At 41.5% G+C, this 21,547-nt stretch overlaps 1 long non-coding RNA gene across 2 annotated transcripts; it reads right to left on the bottom strand.

Moving 5' to 3' along the window:
- Window positions 1–999: 999 nt before the first annotated feature.
- LOC138399968 (uncharacterized) lies at window positions 1,000–5,695 on the bottom strand. Of its 2 annotated transcripts, XR_011236204.1 has the most exons (4): window positions 5,593–5,695; window positions 5,337–5,463; window positions 3,242–3,413; window positions 1,000–1,366 (listed from the first exon to the last, which is right to left on the bottom strand). It is a non-coding gene; the product is annotated as an uncharacterized lncRNA (long non-coding RNA). The 2 variants fall into 2 exon arrangements; XR_011236203.1 differs by having other exon boundaries at window positions 5,337–5,695.
- Between the last annotated feature and the right edge of the window lie 15,852 nt (window positions 5,696–21,547).

Genomic DNA, 21,547 nt, shown 5'->3' with positions numbered 1-21,547 from the left:
TTCCAGCAAATTCATTTCAAGTGTGGAAGATTGGAAACATTCGTTTGGTGTGAAATGCAGGACTGGGGACCCTTTCTGGTGACATCACCAAATTCTCCTTTCAAACCCACAGCCCATGAGTACAGAACAAATGAACAAGAAAGTGACCAGCAGACTCAGATGTAGGAAAGGCACACAATAGTTCCCTCAAGGGAGGCTGACGAGCAAGCGACATGTTAAAACACGCCTCTGCGTGATTCTTGTTTATTTTATGGATTTGTTTGCCTACTCAAAGATCATTTTGTTATAAAATCTTAAAAGCAATGAAAAAAAGAGTTGAGAACTGAGCACTGACATAATTCTTTTAAAATCAACAGGGAACAATATTACTGACACAAAGAATAGGTTAGTTTAATTTAAAAAAACATATTAGTAAAAATGAGCCATCCATGTAGCCCCCAAACTAACAATATAGTTGTTTATATATTAATATGGAAAGACATGCAAGATATACTAAGTGAAGAAAAGTTGCCGAAGTACCTATAATGTTGAAGTGACCAACGGTCCAGGTTTTCTAGGACCTAAGGAGTTTCTGAGATATGGGACTTTCAGTTTTAAGACCCGGAGGCCGGGCGCGGTGGCTCACGCCTGTAATCCTAGCACTCTGGGAGGCCGAGGTGGGCGGATCGTTTGAGCTCAGGAGTTCGAGACCAGCCTGAGCAAGAGCGAGACCCCACCTCTACTAAAAATAGAAAGAAATTATATGGACAGCTAAAAATATATATAGAAAAAATTAGCCGGGCATGGTGGCACATGCCTGTAGTCCCAGCCACTTGGGAGGCTGAGACAGGAGGATCGCTTGAGCTCAGGAGTTTGAGGTTGCTGTGAGCTAGGCTGACGCCACGGCACTCACTCTAGCCTGGGCAACAGAGTGAGACTCTGTCTCAAAAAAAAAAAAAAAAAAAGACCTGGAAAGCCCCATGCAAACGTGGACAAGAAGATCAACCTAGATAGTGTGATTCCATTTCTACAATAATGAAGGAAGTAGATAGTCTACCAATTAAGATGTCTTCAGCTGCAAAACACAGAAAACCCCAACTTATAATGAAGCCATCTGCCATTATGCCCTTACAAGAAGTCCATATATTCAACATGTCAGCAAGGTTCCTGGGCTCACTCTCATAGACACACATGGCTGCAGTGGTTCTGGGCATCCACTTCAAATAAGGCAACACCCAGTGGAGGAAGAGAGGCTGCCTCTGCTTGGCCATGTGAGGGATCTTACCCAGAAGACTGCAGCTGGCTCATTCTCAAGTCTCAGTGGGCAGAATTGCATCATGTGTCCTTACTTAAGCCAACCCTTGGCATGGGAAATGGCTTGTATTTCCTGAACAAAATGGGATTGTTTAGAAAAGAGCAAGAGTAGATGTTGTATAGACAGCCAACAACATCTTCTATGTATATATTTTTACATATTAAATATACATAAAATAATGCATTGAAAAACTCTGCAAGAATATAAATAATGTTAACATTTATCTATGAGATGGGACTTGTGCTAGATAAGATATAAATGTTTGTGATGTTTTTATTGTTTTTTCTTTTACAATAAGCTTGTAATTCTGGGAAGCTGAGGCAGGAGGATTGCTTGAGGTCAGGAGTTCCAGACCAGCCTGAGGAAGAGCAAAATCCTGTCTCTACTGAAAATAGTCCTAGCTACTCAGGAGGCTGAGGCAGGAGGATTGCTTGAGCCCAGGAGTTTGAGGTTGCATTGAGCTATGATGATGCCATGGCACTCTAACCTGGGCAACAGAGGGAAACGCTGTCTCAAAAAAAGAAAACAAACAAACAAAAAGCTTGTATTGTTTTGGTAAGTAACAAGCATTATTTTTACACTTAAAAATGAAGTTGTTTATAATTGAGTGTAGAAAAAGAGGATTAATTTCACTCAGGATGTGGGCCAATGTAGGTAAAGAGAGTGAAAACTCTAGGACAGTGGCAGGGAGAGGCCTTCAGCTGTAAACCTAAGTCATCAATGAGGAAAAGAAATACATTCCAAGTTGCCATTTTTGTTCTCAGGTCCAATTACATGCTGTTGAAAATGATGTGAGAATGCCAAAACAAGAAAGCAGATACTAAAAAGTTTCAGATTAAGAAGTTTTCATGGCCGGGCGCGGTGGCTCACGCCTGTAATCCTAGCACTCTGGGAGGCCGAGGTGGGCGGATCGTTTGAGCTCAGGAGTTCGAGACCAGCCTGAGCAAGAGCGAGACCCCACCTCTACTAAAAATAGAAAGAAATTATATGGACAGCTAAAAATATATATAGAAAAAATTAGCCGGGCATGGTGGCGCATGCCTGTAGTCCCAGCTACTCGGGAGGCTGAGACAGGAGGATCGCTTGAGCTCAGGAGTTTGAGGTTGCTGTGAGCTAGGCTGACGCCACGGCACTCACTCTAGCCTGGGCAACAGAGTGAGACTCTGTCTCAAAAAAAAAAAAAAAAAAAAAAAAAAAAAGAAGTTTTCATTATTGTTTTGAAAAGCGTTATCCAGGAAGTGTACAATGTATTACTACTTACCCATTTGGAATTTGGAAATGAAAAAAATTAGTAGTTCTAAGTAGGACACAATAGATATTATACTGATATTTATATCAGTATACATTTCAAATTAAATTAAATTTTTTAACCTAAGAGAGTATATTATTTAAGAAAAACTTGAAGTAAGTTTTGGTTTTTCTCAGTGTAAAATATAGCTGTCATTTGGAATAGGTTATTTCTATAGCTTAGGCCAGAGTTTCCTAAACTGTGCTCTGAAGAAATTTAATATGTATTCCATGGAAATAATTGATACTGATGCTATTTTTTTCCTACCAAAATTTATTCTATAAAGGCACATATGTAAAAAATTGAGTCAACGAATATTGTTATTTTTAATTATGTAATAATCTGCCTTTAACAGAAAGAGCTGGAACTGTCCCTGGAGGACATTTGCTCTGTACTTTGAGGCAGGCGCAGCATTTACCAGCTGGCCTATAAGCTGATGGTGGCAGCCCTGATAAGCTCCTACACATCACCCACTCTCCCCGCCTTCCTTACCAGAAGAATCACGGTTTTGTTCAGGGTACCCAAGGGCCCAGCTACAAGACTAGTTTTTCTTTGCTGCTTTGCAGCTAGTGGTGGCTATGTAACTGAGTTTTGGCCAGTGAGATGTAAGGGACATCTACTAAATCAGCTTTCAGAAAGATGTTTTTTGCACCCTTTACCTTTTATCCTTGTCTTCTTTCCTCCTGTTTGAGACACAGACTTGACACCTGGAGGTGCAGCAGCCAACTTGTGACTATGAGGACAAAAGCCACATGCTAAGGATGGTGATCCAGGAATACAGATGAATCTGGGGTCCTTGATAGCATCACAGATCACTGCTCCAGTCCTGGACTGCTCACCCCCAAATTGTTTATCATAGGAAAACAAACACGCTTATTTAGTTAAGCCATTGTGGTCAGATTCCTGTTACATGCAGCCCATGTAAGCCTAATGTATAACCATGTACATCATCTATTGATTTACTACCATAAATGTCATATACCTTGTCACATAATTTCAGCATATGTAAATGATATTAAGCGATGTATATTAAATTTTTTTTTTTTTTTTTTTTTTTTTGAGACAGAGTCTCACTCTGTTGCCCAGGCTAGAATGCTGTGGCATCAGCCTAGCTCACAGCAACCTCAGACTCCTGGGCTCAAGCAATCCTCCTGTCTCAGCCTCCCCAGTAGCTAGGACTACAGGAGCATGCCACCAGGCCTGGCTAATTTTTTTCCTATTTTTGGTTACCCGGCTAATTTCTTTCATTCTTAGTAGAGACAGGGTCTTGCTCTTTTGCTCAGGAGGGTCTCGAACCCCTGACCTCAAGCAATCCACCAGCCTCGGCCTCCCAGAGTGCTAGGATTACAGGCGTGAGCCACCACGCCCGGCCTATATTGAATAGTAAACAGTCACACAACACTAACTTGTTCTCCTTAGATCTATGGCTAAAATAAGAAAGCTTTAAATGAAAAGAAGGGTCTTGGTGTTCTAAATGCTATCCAAACCAACACAAATTTAAAATACTTTAAAGGGAAGACAAGCAATTGACCTGTAATATTCTAAAAGGAAAGAAAAATCTGGATGTAAATTGCCCAGGATGAAACAATGAACACTATTTGAAGCTGCTTAATTTAAGAGGACACAAATATCACACGGCATACAGCTCTCATTCTTCTTCCCTTTGCCACAGTGTATCTGGGTGAGGTGGACTTTTCCCAGCACGCTGCGCTAAAAGTATAGACCCTTGGCCATGATGATGCTGTTTCCAAAATAGAGATAGCTCATTTTAAAAAGATGAAATTCCAGAAGAGCTTTTGGAAGAAATAAATAAATAAATATAAAAAGACATGAAATATTTAAAACCTAAGCATATAAAGCCAAAATATATTTTTAAAAATTTAAAACACAAATATATAAAAGACATAAATTATATTTTAAAAACCTTTTTAAAGTTTTATAAGAACGTGTGAAATAAAATATATTTGCCTTCACTTTTTTCTCTAAGGAAATTCATCTTTTCCCCTGCCTTCTTTAATACAAGCTTTTAATATAGCATATACATGTCTGCTGATGTTCTGTCGTTTATTATTTTCAGTGTATTCCATGGCAAAGGTTAAGTAAGTTTGGGAAACAGCATTCCAAACTGATAGATCTCTAGTCTAGACCTAAAAAAATGCTTAAAAATCACAGTTCAAGAAGAGGTGTCAGTGTGTCCCAGGAAACCCAGGTTAACATTTATAAGGAGAACTTACTCTTTATCACGTTTATTCCGTTTTCTGGGGGGGGGTTTTATTCATAAAAAAATCAGATTATGAAAAGTAGTTCCTGTTCATTGAGAAAAATTCAAACGATGTGGAAGTTCCAAAGGCCTTTCCCGACGCACTGTCAGCTCAGCAAGGGCAAGTCCGGCCCATCTCGGTCTCCCGGGTCCCTCCGACCCCTGATCTTGCACAGGCAGCGGCTCCAGGCGGCAGCACCCCACCCCACCCCCTTTCTACTTCCAGAGACAAGCATGGTTAACAGGCCAAGGTGTTGTACACAGAGGTCTCTTCTGAAGAATTTTAAAAGTAAACTTTTTTATTTTAGAATAGTCTTAGATTTACATACAAATTGCTAGAATAACACAAAGAGTTCTCATACCCACACTCACATTTCCCTGTTATTAACATCTTTCCTTAGTATGGTACGTTTGCCTCAATTAATGAGCCAATATTAACACATTATTAGTGTTAACTAAAGTCTGCATGTTATTCATATTTCCTTAGTTTTTACCTAATGTCCTTTTCTGTTCCAGCTTCCCATCCAGGATCCCACACTGTGTTAGTCACCCTGTCTTCTCAGGCTCCTCTTGGGTGTGACAGTGTCTCAGATTTTCCTTGTTTTTGGCCACCGGAGAGTTCTGCGTTATACAGGACATGTGTTTTGCACGATGTCCCTCTGTTGGGATTTGTCTGCTGTTTTTCTCATGACTAGACGGGGGTTGTGGGTTTGGGGGAGGAAAACCGTGGCAGTAAAGTGCCATTCTCACCACAGCGCTGTTGGTGGCCCTCTCGCCTCCATGCGGATTTAACCGTTTCTCATGTATTGCTAAAGGGGTCCCTTTGCCTTTTCTGTCAAGAAGCGGATCTGGCTCCAGCTCACACAGCCGATGTTCCCAGTGAGTTTGGACTTGAGCAGACTAAACACAGGGATGACTCAAAAGAGAGACGTGTGACCTTCACACTGGCCCTGGGTGGGAGGAGGGAGCGGGGTGGAGGGCAGTCAGGATGACCTGCCCACTTCTGCCACTTGCCAAACCCACCGGGGATGCTTGCCAAGGGCCAAGGTCAGCTGCCAAAGCAGGGACAAATGCCCAGTCCTCTTCCTGTCAACTAGCGATGACCTTTCATGGTTGCAGCTCAGATTTCCAACTCCCTCTCTGATGCAAGTGCCTTCCTGCAGAATGTGACTCACTCCCCCGCACTCAGCAGCAGCAGTAAGCGCCAAAACAGGAGGGAAAGGAAAAAGGGAAACAAGAATTAGATCTGAAAAATTCACCAGAAAATATCTAACCTTCCCCAGTTACATGGCAAGGTTTTGCTTGGATTTTTCCCTGCATTATTCAAACATATCATGAATAAGAATTTACATTCTTTTTCTTGGATGGAAATTGGATTCGGAGTGGTTTTTTTCTTTATTCTGACACATTAATGTGTCAGACCATACAAAATAGTAATGAAAGTATGTCACATAATTATTGCTTTAGTTAACATTTATTAAGCATTTCATAATGTATCAGAAACGGTTCTAATTATTTTATGGTGCATAGCTCATTTGATTCTCAGCAACACTATGAGATTGTTAACAGTGTAAAATGAGGCACAGAAAGGTTAAGTAATTTTCCCAAGATCACACAGCTAATAAGTGGCAGAAAAGGATAGAAACACATCTGACTTTTCACTCCATATTGCAAAACCATTCAATAAACCACCATACCATACTGCTACATAATTCAATAAACCTCTACAACAGGCTGTTGCATCATTCAACAAACCACAACTTCATACTGTTGCACCATTCAACAAACTGTACCATACTGCTAAGCCATCAAAAAACCTTGATATCACACTGCTGCACCATTCAACCAGCCTCTACACCATACTGCTACATCATTCAACAAACCGCTAAACCATACTGCTACACCAATCACATACTCTGTACTGCTATACCATTCAACAAACCAATACTCTATACGGCCATGCTATTCATAAAACGCCTATGCCACTGCCACGCTGTTCCACAAATCTCTATATCATCAGTAGTGTCTGGCAAGGTGCTGAGGACAAGAGAATGAATGAAACTGGGTGCTGGCAAAAAGGACCTCACTGTTGATTCATTGATCTCCACAAGGGCAGGAGATCCAGAATTTCCCACACAACCATGAGCAGACTCAGGGGTACTGGCATACTTGGTTGTCTAGAGGAGACCTCAAGTCAGGATAAAGAACTTCCAAATGTGATGACTTTGAGACCAAAGGAAATGGCATGGGACATGACCACGATCTAAAATAACCAACAATATTCAAAACATTTAATAATTAGTTCAGTCCCAGCCTATCAGAAAAGACTTGCATCCATCAGGATGAAGGCCAGGCCAATCAGAACAGTGACAGCTATGGACCACCAGGAGGGGTGAACATCAGCCCTGAGACAGCCCTGGGAGATGGAGCAGCAAGTGCCCAAGGATCCCTGCATCACCACAGGTTACCAGGTGCCCTTCCCATGCCATCATAAGGAAGATGAGAATAAGGATGGATGGGTGGGCTTTTCAGCATCCATGGAACGCTATTGTATATGGAAAAGAATGCTAGATGCTATGTGGTCATTAATATCCAATTAGCTTGTAAACCTATAAACCCCATTTGTTTTCTAAGGCCTTTAAACTCAACATGTAGATTTTATTTATTTATAGATCTAGTAATTTTTGTGTTAAAATAAAAAATACTCACTTTCACTTTTGATTTATCCTCAAAAAGCTTATACATTTGATAGATTAATTTCTCCCTAAATATTTAACACATTTACAAACCTGATTAATTAAATTCCTTTAGAGATTTCAAACCACAGTCACAAATATAAACTATCTGAATTCTCCTAAGAACTTCAAACACCAAACAGTAAACTCACAAATTGAAGAAGTAAAATCTTCCTAGTTACTCAAGTGACTCATAAATCTAGTAACGTAGATTTACAAATTTAATAAATAAATCAGATTTTCTTAATCACTTAAAGCATTATAAACAAAAAACATATGTAAGCAGTACAGAATTTTAAAAACTTGTTATTATATTTATAATGCATAATTTACACTTAAGGTATCAATGCTATTGATTTATTCCTTCATCCCAGAGTTACGAATTACTCACATAACCAAGGGAACAGAATTGCCATCTTGGGCTTGTTATATCAACTGAGTTTATGAACTCTGTATATTGAAAGTGGCCAGGACTCAGCCCTTGAACTTCCTGTTTTCTTTATCTACACTCACTTCCTGGCCATTTCATCCAGGCCTGTGCCTTTAAACACCATCTATGTGCCAACGACTTCCTACTGTATATCTCCAGCTCTAGTAGGCATTAGTATGGCTCACCCATATTTCTGGTCTTCCCTTTCCGGGCATGTGGGAGAACTATACTTCCTCACCCCCTTGAAGTTATTTGTGGCCATGTGGCTTACTTTGGCCAAAAAGAAAAAAAAAAAAAAGTGAACGGAGATTAGGGGCCACCTCAAAGTGAAAGCACTTCATTGTTGTAGTGAGACTCTAGTTCTTTTCTTCCTCTTGCCTTAGCAATAGTCCAGATAGTAGAGCCTCTATTAGGCTGTACCCTGAGGGGAAATGACAGGAAGCAGAACTACACTAAGAAAGAAACTGTCACTGTGTTAATCCAGTGAGATTTAGCAGTTGTTACTGCAGCACAGCCACACCCATCCTGACTAATATCAGCCCAGACCCCTCTCCTCAACTCTAGAAACAGATCTCAAACGCTGACTCAATATCTCCATTTGGATGGCTAGGTAGACATTTCAAACCTAACACGTCCACAATTGAGTTTCTCCCCTCACCCCACAAAACCCCCTGCTCCACTCTACCTTCCCCATCCCAGCTGCATGTCGTCTCCATCCTTCTAATTGCTCAGGCCCCAACCCTTGGAGCCATCCTCGTCTCTAGCATCCTTCTCTCACATGCTATATCCAATCCTTCATCTCTACCTCCCAAATGCATTCAGAAATGACCATTTCTCACCATCTCCTGTGCTACCACCCTGACCTAAGTTGCCTTTCTCTCTCCCTTGGGTGATTATAATAGCCTCCTGACAAGCCGCCCTGTTTCTACTCTTATATGCCCCTGTGGTCATTCTTTGTGAGTCAGCCAAGCAGACCCAGAGCTCTGCAGCAGGTCTCCACTCCACTCTCAATAAAAGCCAAAGTCTGCACAAGACCCACAAGGTCCTCTCAATACTTCTCTGACCACAGCGCCTATTATTCTCCCATTTACTCATTTCACTCCAGTCACACTGGCCTCTTTGCCATTCCTGGAACACACCAAGCACATTTCCAGGTTAGGTCTACCTATTCTCTGTGCCTGGAATATTCTTTCCCTAGATACCCATTTGATTAATTTCCTCACCTCCTCCAAGCTTTTGTTCAAATCTCACCTTCCCAATGGGACCTACCCTGAGTCCCACAAACTTTCCATCTCTGGACCTCCCACTCAATTTCTTTTTTCCATAGCATTTACCACCCTCTGACCTATTGCATTATCTACTACTTTATTAGGCTTATTGCATGCTGACCTCTCTTAGCTAAAATGTAAACTCCACAAGGACAGGTATTTTTGTATTAAATATATTTTTTTCACTATTGTATTCCAGGTACCTGGAACAGTGCACATAATAGGCACTCTGTAAATATTTATTGAAATCACTTGTTGAATTAATAAATACATGAATTACTATTTGGGACTGGGACACAGGATCAGTGTTCTCTTTCCAGGATGATCTTGTCCCAAGTAAGTATTTGTTGGGTGAAGCTGAATTGCTATTGTCTGGTTTTTAATGATGGAACTTACGTGCATTAGCATAGAGAGTATTTTCTGCAAACATTTTTGAAAACTCATAATTGCTTTTCCTTTGATGTACTACATTTTAGTTGCTCCTTTTTAGTATTGTTATATACTCACATTTTTGCACAGAAATAGTTTTTTTTTCTTTTTAGTGCTAAAGTTGTCACACAATTTGGCCAACAGTCCCAGAAATGTTCGCTTTTCACAATGAGATTTTCTAACCCATTTCTACTTTCTCTGCCCCAAACATAGAATCACAGAATCAGCCACTCTCCAAGGATCCCTGGTTCCTTTTAATAGAAAATAATAGTAGAGACCAAAATCCAGCTGCTAAGGGATCCATATCAGATTCTTCCCTTTGCATACAGGTGGAGGCAACGTTACTTCTGGACCGAGAGATGTATGTTTTTAAGAGGTGTCATTAGTCAGGGTCCAGATAGGAAAATAGAAACCACACCAGGAATTTTCAACAGAAGAAATATAATACAAGTAATTGATTACAAAGGTGTTAGGTATCAGGGAGGGAAAGCAAAAGGGAATTGCTGAAGTAAACAGAGGTTAACCACTGAAAGGGGCAGCTGCCACCTCTAGGACAGGGGAGCAAAAGGGCAGAGGGGGTGTTATTAGAGACTAGGACTGCAGAGGACAGGCCTGCAGGGCTGAGGCTGGGACGTCTCCCCACACATCTGGGGGCCAGTCCTGAGATGAGGGAGTGAAGCTCAGTGTGAGCCTGGGCTCCGGAGGGAGGTGTGTGCATAGACCGCGTTTTGTTCATCCATTCGTCTGTCAACGCACACCTGCATTGCTTCCATCTTTTGGCTGCTGTGAACAATGCTGCTGTGAACACGGGTATACATTTCTCTTCTCTTTTATAATCCTGTGTAACTGTCTGGCCCTCATTCTACAGGAGTGGTCCTGCACCACGTCACACCTAGCACCTTCTTTCCTCCTAAAACAAAGTTCAAGGCCAGGCGCGGTGGCTCACGCCTGTAATCCTAGCACTCTGGGAGGCCAAGGTGGGCGGATCGTTTGAGCTCAGGAGTTCGAGACCAGCCTGAGCAAGAGCGAGACCCCATCTCTACTAAAAATAGAAAGAAATTATATGGACAGCTAAAAATATATATAGAAAAAATTAGCCGGGCATAGTAGTGCATGCCTGTAGTCCCAGCTACTTGGGAGGCTGAGACAGGAGAATCGCTTGAGCTCAGGAGTTTGAAGTTGCTGTGAGCTAGGCTGATGCCACGGCACTCACTCTAGCCTGGGCAACAGAGTGAGACTCTGTCTCAAAAAAAAAAAAAACCAAAAAACAAAGTTCATAAGTAATGCAGCCTACCCACCACATAATTTCAGGAAAATCAATATAACGAAATGTGTTTCTTTGTCAGTGCCTGCAAATGATCGTGCAGGGAGGGGGGTGTGACAAAATAGCCAGATGCTTGCTCATTGCACATGATAATCACAGTCACAAATGTAGACTGCCTCAGCAGCACTGTATTGGTGATTCAAATACCACAAGTAGTGAGGCTTGGTGGCATGATTTCCTAAAAGGGGTGACCAACACTTAGTAAAGTTTGAAACAAAGCAATTGCAATCCTAGAAATCCAGTGCATATTCATATTGAGTAAGAAATATTTCATGTTTCTTTGTAAAACAGAATCAGTTTCCTGGCTCAGATAATTTTTTTTTTTTTTTTTTTTTGAGACAGAGTCTCACTTTGTTGCCCAGGCTAGAGTGAGTGCCGTGGCATCAGCTTAGCTCACAGCAACCTCAGACTCCTCGGCTTAAGCGATCCTACTGCCTCAGCCTCCCGAGTAGCGGGGACTACAGGCATGCGCCACTATGCCCGGCTAATTTTTCTATATATATTTTTAGTTGTCCGTATAATTTCTTTCTATTTTTAGTAGAGACGGGGTCTCACTCTTGCTCAGGCTGGTCTCGGACTCCTGACCTTGAGCAATCCACCCGCCTCGGCCTCCCAGAGTGCTAGGATTACAGGCGTGAGCCACCGCGCCCGGCCCTCAGATAATTTTTGAATTTTTTTTTTTTTTTTTTTGAGACAGAGTCTCAGTCTGTTGCCTGGGCTAGAGTGCTGTGGCGTCAGCCTAGCTCACAGCAACCTCAAACTCCTGGGCTCAAGTGATCCTCCTGCCTCAGCCTCCTGAGTAGCTGGGAATATAGGCATGTGCCACCATGCCCAGCTAATTTTTTATATACAAATTTTTTAGTTGTCCAGCTAATTTCTTTCTATTTTTTTAGTAGAGACAGAGTCTTGCTCTTGCTCAGGCTGGTCTCGAACTCCTGAGCTCAAACGATCCGCCCACCTTGGCCTCCCAGAGTGCTAGGGTTACAGGCATGAGCCACCATGCCTGGCCCTTGGCTCAGATAATTTTAAACAGATTATTTTCCTTGTGGATATCATGCAGGACATTGGGAATTCATGAAGGGCACAGGAAGATTTGTTGTGCAGGATGGTCCAGTGAGTTGCAGGATGTCTAGCAATCATTACGACAGCCAAGAAATGCCCCCAAACATTTCCAAAATGCCCCCTAGGAGTCCACACTGCCCATACTAAGAATTCCTGTTCTATAGCAAGTAGTCTCATGTCTGTATCAGTTAAGTCTTACCACAATAATGTTGTGTAACTGTGGCAGCCATGAGAAAGCATCCTGCAAACTCATTAGTCTAATTGACCAATTAGCACGCTCTGAAATCCATTGCCATGTTTATATGCCAAGGCCCTGTTTCCCACAGGTTGCTCCCAGCCAATGGGAATGCTAAGGCAAATCTGTTCCTAGGAGGCACAAGACTCCTCTGATGGACGCCTTTGGCCTACGGTTTCCCAATGGCTTTGCTACACCTTTCTTGGACTCCTTCCTTCACTCTGGGTCAGACTTGCATTGCCCTCTGACAGCTCTCCTAGCCCACAGCTCCCTCTCCAGTTTCTGTCACATAGGAATTTCCCTAACAAACTCTTTGCACATTTTGTCCCATCTGGCATCTGCTTCTTGAAGGACTTGGACCAACACAGTAACTAAGAAGCCACAAAACCTCCATGGCATACTGTTGTAAGTGTTTTGGAGGAGGTAGGGGGTGGGAACTAGAAAGTTCTGCTGATCTTTGGTAGACTTGCTCCCATATCCAGGGATTGACTGGTTGGCAGTTGATCTGGGATGACCTCCACTATGATGACTGGGGGACCCAGCTGAGATCCGTGTGTCTCTTTTCCTCCAGTGGGTTGGCGCAGGCATGGTCTCATGGCAACAGCACAGGTGCAGGACCAAAGCTCAATGTGAGCCCATTTCAAACCTCTGCTCGCCTCATCCCTTAGCTGAGAGGATCACGTGGTTGAGCCCAAATTTAGACTTGGAAGGCCCTGAAAAGTAATATGACAGAGGGTTGGGACATAGAAAGCCGTGAAGAATGGGACTATTTTCATAATCCATCACAATACCCATGCATTTTTCTTATAAGTAAAGCACCACTTTTTCTCAATTTAAAAAAAAATCGTAACTGCCCTTACAATTTTCTATGATCACATCATTGTAGAGTCACTTACTGGTAGAGAGGAAGTCTGAAATGCTATGTATTTACCAAAACACTCTAAGTCTAGCTATCCACATAAGGTCTTTAAACTGGAAAAGACGTCCACTACATTCACTGCTGAGTTAAAGTCATTTTCTCCTTTGTGCAATGACCCAGTGTCATGACTGCCCATGACAAAGATTAGATCAGTTACAGATAGCAGAGTCTACATTTTCTTTGTACATCAGCATGATTTATTGAATTTTCAAACCCCTTCCACACAAAAGTACAGAAGTTAGGACATTATCATTTTTTAAACAAACTTGAATGAATTCAAAGTTAGCCCTGTGATAACATCATTTACCTGCAAGTTAACATTCTTAAGCGGGAGGAAAACCTGTTGCGTTACAGGTCAGTGGCCAGGAATTACATCTAACCCTGGGTCCTCCCGCGGCTGTAGGCGCCGTGTGTAAGCATCATCTGTCATGTGTGTCCTTGCAGAAAATGAGTGAAGAAACACAGTTCTGGGCCACAGTAACCTCTCACTGCTCCAAGCTTCTATAATATGCACCTTTCTGCTGAGATTGTGCAACTCTGCTGTGTGACAAAATCAAACGTGGAGGGGTTTTTATGCCCCATTATTTGTTTTTATTTAAAAAATTAATGTTTTATAATTTTGAAAATTTCTAAACCTACAGAAAAGTTTCAAGAACAAAACAGAGAACACCCACATGATCCTCATCTAGTTTTACCAGCTATCAACATCTTGCCTCCCCTGCCACGGCGCCCTCTTTATATTTATGCGCACTTCCCCTTTGCCAGGCTACACACGAGTGGTGTGGTGAGCAGACACCAAGACATTTCATCCCTAAATGCTTCTCCGCAGTCTCTCAGGAATGAGACCATGGTCCTAGTATCAGAACACCATCGCCACACTTGAAAAGACTCAACATGAAGTTCAACATACAGTCCACAAGAAATTTTCCCTAAGTGTCTCAAAATTATCCTTTAGTTTTCCTTTAATCCAGATTCCATTGCATTTGGTTGTTATATCTCCTTAACCTATTAACTGGGAAGAATTAAAAGTATATATTATAGATGCCTGGGTCCTACCCCAGAGCTACAAAAACAAAATTTCCAACGTGGAGTTCTGAAATCTGTCCTTTTCAAACTCTAGGTGACTCTGATGAGAGTCTAGTTTGGGGACCTCTGAGCCCTTCTTGTAAGGTTAGTTATCTTTTCAGGAGTCCCTATCTTTTCCTTCAAATAGACTTTAATCCATTTCAGTGAATTCCTGTGCCAAGCACAATAAATTCTTGTGAGAACCATAGCTCAGTCTAATGGATACTCACTTCTTCTCTACTCTCTCCAAGCCCCCACCTCTCTAATCCCACCTGCTTCTTGCCTCTTAGCACTGCCTTTAGTAAGAAGGACTTGATTGACAGGGGCTTTGAGGACTAGCCCTAGACCTTATCTTGGACGTCTCTTTAATCCTAAACTCTGTTAATTCAATGCCCTTATAAATACATCTTGATTAAATAATGGGGGGTGGGGGGGGTGGCTTGTTGAAATGCAGGTTCCTAGGCTCTCTTCCAGGATTAAGAATATGCATTTAAGCCCACTAACTGAAGGAATTCTTACTCCCCTTTTTGTATTCACCCGATGGGCCTCGCAGAGTGATTGATTCTCAGCAAGCAGCTCAGTAAACATGTGCCTGTGTTGTTGAAGTAAATCCCTACACCTAGAACCGCCACCCACAGATGCAGACACCAACCTAACTCACATTCCCATCTTTTAACTCACGTCTTTTGGTGTGCCTATTTCACCAGTCCTAAGAAGAAAATATCTTACTAAGGTTTAAGGTTAAGAAACAAAAGTTTCTTGACAAAAAAAAAAAAAAGAAGAAGAAGAAAATATCAGTTAATATATCTTTAGCTGATCTCTAAAACTGTAGAAACAGACGGCTCATTTCTGTGTTGTTCTGCCTTTTACCTCCACTCTGACCAAATTCCCTTTTTAATATTGACTCAAATTGTTTATCTGAGCCTGGGCCTGACCTTTTGGTTCTACGGGCATCTTTATGGTCCCTTTTCTCTCTCTCTTTTTTTTCTTTTTGGCAGGTAGAGATGATACCAAGGGGAGCCCAGAGGAAGGATTATTGATTACAAAGTCACCAGTATTTTGATGCCAGTATGCCACTGTGTACAAGGTGTCCACCATGGAAGAAAACGAATTTATTTATTATTTTAGATTTTGACTTTGCTTGCTCTGTTTGCTAAGTAATCTGATCTATCTGAAAAGCAAATATTCTTTTTTTTTTTAATCACATTGTACTTTCTACAACCTATGTTTTTCTGACATGGGAACAACTTAACTGACATTTAACCTTTTTAATATAATTATTGATTAAACCATCTGGTGTCTCTTAGTTAAGGTAAAGAAGTACTCTGGAATCCAAATTTACCTATGAGTAAGGGATACAATTTTCTTTTCTCAGTTCATTCATGACATGCTATATGATTCCAGCGATGCTACTACCAGTCATTCTAGTGAGATAACGTGGAAAATATGTAATAGTCATCAGACGTGAAGATAGAACTGAGATAACTTCTTTGCTAGCAGAAGCCAGCATGTGAGTATAACACAAACTATTCTCAAATACATATCGGGAGTGAAAAACAGTCACTTTGACAAGGTAGAGATTAAATCACTGTTACCACTTTATAAGTAAGAAATCCATAGCCCTTTCTTTGATGAGGGAAATGGATTCTTTCTTTGTGATGGATGATGCAGTCACGGTTTTAAGAAAATGACTAAATGATGCCAAAGAAAGTTTTTTTTTCTTTTCTTTATTTTTTCAGTTGACAAGTAAAAATTGTATAGATTTATGGTGTACAACATGATGTTTTGATACATATATACATTGTGGAGTGGCTAAATCAAACTATTTTACGTATATATTACCTCACATACTTATTTTATGGTGTGAACACTGAAAATCTACTTCTTCAGCAATTTTCAAGTATACAATATTGTTATTAATGACAGTCCCCAAGATGTACAATAGATCTCTTGAATTTATTCCTCCTGTTCAACTGGAATTTTGTGTCCTTTGACCAACATCTCCCCAATCCCCCCAGCCCCTAGCCCCTGGTAATCACCATTCTACTCACCGTTGCTGTGTGTTCCAACTTTTTTAGATTCCACATATAAGTGAGATCATGCAGTATTTGTCTTTCTGTGTCTGACTTAACATAACATCCTCCAGGTTCATTCATGTTGCCTCAATGATGGGATTTCCTTCTTTTCTAAGGCTGAATAGTATTCCAATGTGTATATGTACCACATTTTCTTTGTCCATTCATCCTTTAATGAACACTTAGGTTGATTTCCATGTTTTGGTTATTGTGAATAATGCTGCAATGAATATGAGCATGCAAACATTTCTTAGACACATTGATTTCAAATCTTTTGGATATATACCCAGGAGTGCGATTGCTGGATTGTATGGTAGTTGTATTTTTAATTTTTTGAGGAACTTCCATACTGTTTTCCATAATGGCTGTACTAGTTTTCATTCCCACCAATAGTATACAGGGATTCTCTTTTCTCCACATCTTCACCAACACTTATCTCTCATCTTTTTATCTTAGCCATTCTGACAGGTATAAGGTGGTGTCTCCCTATGGTTTTAACTTGCATTTCCCTGATAACTAGTGATGTTGAGCATTTTTTATATACTTTCTGGCCATTTGTATGTCTTCTTTTGAGAAATGTCTATTCAAGTCCTTTGCCCATTTTTTAATCAGGTTATTTTTTTTCTTGCTATTGAGTTGGGTTTCTTATATATTTTGGTTAGTGATCCCTTAACAGATGTATGGCTTACAAATATATTCTCCCATTCTGTAGGTTGTCTCTTTACTCCGTTAATAGTTTTCATTGCTGTGCAGAAGCTTTTTAGTTTGATATCATCCCATTTGTCTATTTTTGCTTTTGTTGCCTGTACTTTTGCAGTCACATCCAAAAAAAAAATCATTGCCAATACAGAGCTCATGGAGCTATTTCCCTATATTTTCTTTTCTTTTTTTTTTTTTTTAAGCACGAAACGAAGTTTATTGAGGAAGGACATGGTAGGTTTACAGAGCAAGAACGAGATATAGGTTTACAAAGTAAGAGCAAGACACCTTTGCCACAGAACGATGAACAGACCCCTCTGTTGTAACAAAAGGCCCTCCCTATATTTTCCTCTACTAGCTTTACAGTTTCAGGTCTTATATTTAAGTCTTTAATCCATTTTGAGTTGATTTTTGTGTATGGTGTGAGATGAGAGTTTAATTTCATCCTTTTGCATTTAGATATCCAGTTTTCCCAGCACCATTTAATGAAGAGACTGCCCAAAGGAACTTTCAAATAGCATCATCTAAAGAGATGTCAGATAGGGAGGGGAAGGAGTGTAAAAAAAAAAAAAGGGGGGGGGCCCAGAACTAGGACACTTCTGGAAGTAGTGTTGCTGCTCTGGCGTACAACACATAAGCATTTAAGCAGGAATGTTACTGTGGATTAAAGATGGCTGAAAATTCTTTGCTACTCTCCCCATTGAGTGGTGGAGTCTAGTTCTCCTCCTTCAAATTTGGGCTGGCCTTAGCATCTTCCTTGACTAGCAGAATGTGAAAGAAGTAATGTTCTGGGACTTTATTTATTTTTATTTTTTTATTTTTTTTGAGACAGAGTCTTGCTTTGTTGCCCAGGCTAGAGTGAGTGCCGTGGCATCAGCCTAGCTCACAGCAACCTCAAATTCCTGGGCTTAAGTAATCCTACTGCCTCAGCCTCCTGAGTAGCTGGGACTACAGGCATGCGCCACCATGCCTGGCTAATTTTTTTTTTTCTATATATATTTTAGTTTGCCAGATAATTTCTTTCTATTTGTAGTAGAGATGAGGTCTCGCTTTTGCTCAGGCTGGTCTCGAACTCCTGACCTTGAGCGATCCACCCACCTTGGCCTCCCTGTTCTGGGACTTTCTGAGGCTATGTCAGAAGTCTTGCAGCTTCTGCCTACATTTCTTATAACACTCACTCTGGGGGATGTCAGCAACTATGTAAGAGGTTTGACTTCACTTTGATTGCCATATTGTGAGGAAGCCCAAGCTAGCCATATCGGAGGGAGGCGAGAAAGTGAGAGAGGGAGAGAGAGAGATGCCAAGCCAGCCCCAGCTATTCCAACACTACCAGCCCAGGTGCTAGTCATGTGAATGAAAGCCATCTTAGACATTCCAGCCTCAACAGATGAGATGTGGGAAAGAACCAAGGATCCCAGGGGACAGTCAAAGCCTAGGCCACAGGCATAGGACTCCAGGTGAGCTGTCTCAGCCATCGCCAACCATTAAGCCACCCCAGCTGAGGTTTCAGTCATTGTGGAGCAGAGATGAGACCCCTTGCTACAACCTGTCTGAATTTCTGGGCTACAAAATTATAAGCATAAGAAAATGGTTGTCGTTTTGTGCCACTCTGTTTGGGGGTGGTGGTTGTTTTATGCCAGTATGGTTTGAGACGATTTGTTATGCAGTAATAGATAATTGGAACAGATTTTGAAGACAGCATTTGTATCGCTCAGCTATTGCCACAATGATGCAGCACAACACAACTCTAAAATTCAGGGGGTTTCAACAAGCATTTATTTTTCTCACTCATGGGTCTGTGTGTTGACTGGGGTGCTCTTGTTTAGGCTGTGAGGCAGTTGGGCTCACTCTGTTGCCCGGGCTAGAGTGCTGTGGTGTCAGCCTAGCTCACAGCAACCTCAAACTCCTGGACTCAAGTGATCCTCCTGCCTCAGTCACCTGAGGCAGGAGCTCCCCACCACCCCCCTGCTAATTTTTTTGTTTGTTTCTATTTTTAGTTGCTTGGCTAATGTTTTCTATTTTTAGTAGAAACAGGGCTATCACTATTGCTCAGGCTGGTCTTGAACTCCTGACCTCAAGCAATCCTCCCACCTCGGCCTCCCAGAGTGCTAGGATTATAGGTGTGAGCCACCGCACCCGGCCAAAGCATTTCTATAATTTGGTACTTATATCTATCTAGAACCCAAAGAGAATACATATTAACATTGTGGAGGTCGGTGTCTGATACAGGAATCTTTTCTTTTCTTTTCTTTTTTTTGCGCTAAAAACCTACAAACAGGAGGCACATAAATTTATGAAAAGAAAAAAATGTTATAAAAGAGCAAAAGGAGAGGGATTAAGAAAAAAGAGAGAGGTCAGGTGTGGTGGCTCACGCCTGTAATTACAACACTTTGGGAGGCGAGGCAGGAGCATAGCTTGAAGCCAGGAGTTTGAGACCAGCCTGGGCAACACAGTGAGACCTCATCTCTACAAAAAGTAAAAAAATTAGCTGGGCATGGGGGCACACGCCTGTAGTCTCAGTTACTTGCAAGCTGAGGCAGGAGGATTGCTTGAGCCCAGGAGTTTGAGGTTACAGTGAGCTATGATGATGCCACTGCACTCTAGCCTGGGAAATAAAGCAAGACCCTGTTTCAAAAAAAAAAAAAAAAAAAAAAGAGAAAGAAAGAAGGCAGAAAGTGAAACTCTTTCATAGAGAGATATGGTAGTATCACCAACTGTTGCTGAGGACAGGAGAAGACACCTGTTTCTTGGTTTGTCTCACAAGTAGGAAGGTGCCCCCAAACACTGCTCTCCCACAGTGCACTACCCTTACATCCAATAGTTCAGGGAGTTCCCCACTCCCAATAGAGGGTTAAGTATTAATGCAGCTCTGGGGTGCACAGAAACAGCACAAAAAGCTGTGGGCAGCAAGCAGAGCTAGAGCAAAGGGAATTCAGAAAGCCTGTGGGAAGAGAGTGATATCTGAACTGGGACTGGATGGAGAGGCAAAAAAAAAACCCAAAATGTGGGAATAGCACATGGTCCTGTTTTTGTTGGGTGCACTGAGGGCACAAGGCTGGAGAGTGAGCTGAGGCCAAGATCATGGAAGGCCTTGAATGTCAGGATGAGGAACACATTCCTAATGCAGTGGGAGCCACTGAAGGCTTTTGAACAGGAAGTGATGAGAAAAAGTTGTCTTCCAATACTATTCTTCTGTAGTAACATAAGCCCCAATTTTTAACTGGGTGCATGTCTGTGCAAAATAAAAATTACATTTCCTAACTTTTCTTGCGGCTAGGTGTGATCACTTAACTAAATTCTAGTTAATGAAATATAAGGGAAAGAATGCGTGCAACTTTTGGAAAGTGTTCTTTCTTACAGGGAGAAGGCACACCCTCATTGCTCCTTCTTTTTTCCTGCTACATAAAAGGTGAACTTAATCCTAAAATGTATGTTACTCATTAGGAAGATTAGACTGGGCAAGGCAAAATACAGGATGGAACAAGGGGAGCACTGGAGGTGGGAAGACTAATTCAGAGAACATTTCAGTAGCCCAGAAAAGAAGTGAGGACATAAGAACTGAGCCAGTATGGTAGCAGTGGAAATGGATGGGAGGGGTAGGTGTGATAAATGTTTCCAAAGGAATGCCTGTGGGACTTGGCAAGCAATCAGATGACAGAAGACACTGCCCAGGGAAGAATCAAAGGTCACTTTGAAGTTTTGCACAGAGGTGACTGGGTCAGTGATGTTTTAACAGAACTAGGGGAGGAGGAGGAGGATGAGTGGACCTGATGGAGGCAACCATGACTTTGGTTTTGAACAGGTTGAGTTGGGCTGTCTGCAGGACATTCAGGTGGAGATATAAAGCAGTTGGAAAGGCGTTTCTGGAACATGATTTGAGTGTCTTTTGCATAAAAGCAGTAGTCAAAACAAAGGGAGGGGCTGATTGGCAAAATAGAGCGTGTGTCTGTAGGAATTACTCTTTCTTCCGTGCACACAGAGAAATAAACTGCATTCTGGAAAACCAGATAAAACTATGTACAGTTCTTCACCTGACACTACCTCCTCCCTCCCACACAAACAAACCAACCCCCTTACAAGCTACAGCCAATAGCCTCCTGGCTTCAAGTAATGAACTCCTCACTGTCTCAAAATTTGGACAGCTCCTTAAGCTTCCTTATGAAGGCATTTTGATTTGCACAAACATCCGTCATGACATGTTTTAAGATGACTCCTTTTCAGCAAGAAGTCAATAGGAAATCGCCGTCCTTCTCAATTCAGGTTAGCCACACTTAAGAAGACTTCCCCTTCACAGAAGCCTTCAAAGAACACTTTCTTTCAAAAGCAGAACGAGAAAATGTGAAAATACAATACGTGTGACACAGTAAAACAAACTCTGCAGAGGCTTCCCTTACATATGCTGTGGCCAGAGCAGATATTAAATAAAGGAGGAAAGCAAAAGAACGTGTACAATAAGGAACCACC

The sequence above is a fragment of the Eulemur rufifrons genome, chromosome 19 (assembly GCF_041146395.1).
Source record: "Eulemur rufifrons isolate Redbay chromosome 19, OSU_ERuf_1, whole genome shotgun sequence".
Taxonomy (NCBI): Eukaryota; Metazoa; Chordata; class Mammalia; order Primates; family Lemuridae; genus Eulemur; species Eulemur rufifrons.
Note: the sequence above shows the minus strand (reverse complement) of the source record. Positions and strands in the feature narration are given on the sequence as shown.